Here is a 2,904-nt window from a genome sequence, read left to right on the forward strand (position 1 = left end):
AGTTTGTTACAGTCCCTTGGGTGGTCAACTGACAGAGGTTCTGCTATATTGTAACACTCAACGTCCTGAAGCACAACTGTGGTTCTCTTAGTTGAGAATCACTGTTCTACCTTTTCATTTACCAGATCAAAAAAGCATGTAAGAATGTAAATGAGGGACTGTCCAATTTCTTGTTTGATTTAAAACATTCTCTTCTAGGTGGGCAAAAAGGTATAAAAACTAGTTTCTAAATATACATAGGTCAGTAACTTCTCCACGTCAACACAAAAAACAAAAAGCTGAGCATACATCAGTAGTTTGAATTATTTAAAAATATAATTCAAAAACATAGACTGTGAAATAACTTTAGTATTTAAAAAAGATATTACTAAACAAGAATCCTACAATACTGGCATTATATCTGCCTCCCAATATTAACAAACTCCACTGTATCTGAAGTTACGCAGACTGTACTTTTGACAGCCTGGGGGAATTTCAACTCCTATTACAGATGAGGAGAATCAATTACATTTCTAAAGAAAACTATTCAAACACTACAAATTCCACTACTGTTAAAACTTGAAGGATTTTCTACACTAATTTTTCAAAAGCATAAATATTTCTGCTATTTATCTTTGAATAAAAAGTTTAGTGTAATATCACTTACATTTAAAGATTCCTCATTTACAGGCATGGGGCTCATGTCTGTAATCTTAGCATTCTGGGAGTCTGAGGCAGGTAGACTGCCTGAGCTCACAGGTTCGAGACCAGCCTGAGCCAGAGTGAGATCTCATCTCTAAAAAAATAGCCGGGTATTATGGCAGCTGCCTGTAGTCCCAGCTATTTGATAGGCTGAGGCAAGAGAATCACTTGAGCCCTAGAATTTGAGGTTGTTATGAACTATGATGCCATGGCATTCTATTAAGGGCAACAAAATCAGACTCTGTCTCAGAAACAAAACAAAACAAAAAGATTCCTCATTTAAATTACTTATGTAGATCTAAATTTGTGCGATTACAACCAACCTGATCAATGAAAAGCAACTGACAGCTCTCAATATATTGCTATTTCTTGCAAGATACCTGGATACCCACTTTTATTTGTTTAAAAGTTTACTTATTACTTTTACAACCTCCTGTAGCTTTGCTTACATTGGTTCTTTTGATCAATTTAAGAAGTTAATTTTAGTTCCAGAGTAAACCATAGCAAAGACATGGAAAGACAAAACAAAGCCTCCTGGGGCTCCTTACAAAGTCAGGTTTCAGGCTCGGCGCCTATAGCTCAACTGGCTAAGGCGCCAGCCACGTACACCTAAGGTGGCGGGTTTAAATCCCCAGCCCGGACCCGCCAAACAACGACGGCTGCAACCAAAAAATAGCCGGGTGTTGCGGCAGGTGCCTGTAGTCCCAGCTACTTGGGAGGCGGAGGCAGGAGACTCGCTTGAGCCCAGGAGTTGGAGGTTGCTGTGAGCTGTAATGCCACGGCACTCTACCCAGGGGGACAGCTTGAGGCTCTGTCTCAAAAAAACAAAACAAAACAAAACAAAGTCAGGTTTCAGTGGCTGTTTCATAAATGCTTGAAATGAAAAGTGATAGGAAAACAGACAACAATTATACTCCAAGTTCAGTAAATTTATTTTAGATAGTATTTCATCAGTCAGATATTAACTGGTATTTCCACAAAACTACAAAACAATAATGAATGCTATTATTATGAGGTAGTACAGAACCCTAAAGATTAATGAATCAAAGAAAATAAAAATTTATTAATGTTTCAGTCTAAATATGTGCAAAATAGTAAAGGACACATCCAAATGCAAACAACTGATTTAATTACCCACCATTCTGGATTGCCTAGAATATTCTTCATTAATAAGACCTAAATAAGAGGGCGGCACTTGTGGCTTAGTGGGTAGGGCGCTGGCCCCATATACCGAGGGTTGCGGGTTCAAACCTGGCCCCTGCCAAACTGCAACAAAAAAATAGCTGGGTTTTGTGGCAGGGACCTGTAGTCTCAGCTACTCAGGAGGCTAAGGCAAGAGAATTGCCTAAGGCCAGGAGCTGGAGGTTGCTGTGAGCTGTGACACCATAGCACTATACTCAAGATGATAAAATGAGACTCTTGTCTCTAAAAAAAAAAAAGGACTTCAATAAGACTCAAATATAGGTATCACTCATCCCAATTATGAACCAAGAACAATTCTAAAAATTGAGAATTAAAAGGCATTACAATGATAAACATATGTATTTAACAACAACAATTCTTGCCTATTTAATGTTGACATTTACTGAGGCCATGCTCTGTTCTGAGAACTATACTAGAATCTGATAATCAGAAAACAAAATCTAAGAAATGACAACTTCCACCAAGACTTCTATAAATATATACTGAGTCAGGCACTATTCTGGACAGTGGGCAGTGGGAATAGAGCAGTGGATAAAGACTGTCCTTAGAATTTATAATCTAGAAGTGGAAAACAAAATCAATATAAAATGTGTCAGGTATGACGAGCAGTATAAAGGAAAAAATAAAGCAAATTAAAGGAGGTGGAGTAACACATGGATTGTTTTACAGGGGTGGTTATGAAGGACTTCTGTTACTAAGGTGAAAGCACTAGTATAGTTCAGTAGCCAAAGAGGCCTGTCAATGGACTGATATTAAATCCTGTTTTCAACAGAAGACTTTACCACTGGGCTTTGCTCTGCTGAGCATTTTAAAATCATCTTTGGTGGGGTAACATGTCAATTAATTTGTGGCTGAAGTTAAATTTAGATTTGGCAATTGGAGACTTATCTAGGACCCACTGGAAAACTTGTGGCTTGGATGCCCCTCCTTCTTCCTCTGCAAATAGGGATATAAATGGGACTTCCAAAGGAGTTTATGTAGTGGGTATAGTACTATTTTTCTTTTCTTTTTTTTTTTTTT

The sequence above is a fragment of the Otolemur garnettii genome, unplaced genomic scaffold (genome assembly GCF_000181295.1).
Source record: "Otolemur garnettii isolate 467f Iridium unplaced genomic scaffold, OtoGar3 scaffold00125, whole genome shotgun sequence".
Taxonomy (NCBI): domain Eukaryota; kingdom Metazoa; phylum Chordata; class Mammalia; order Primates; family Galagidae; genus Otolemur; species Otolemur garnettii.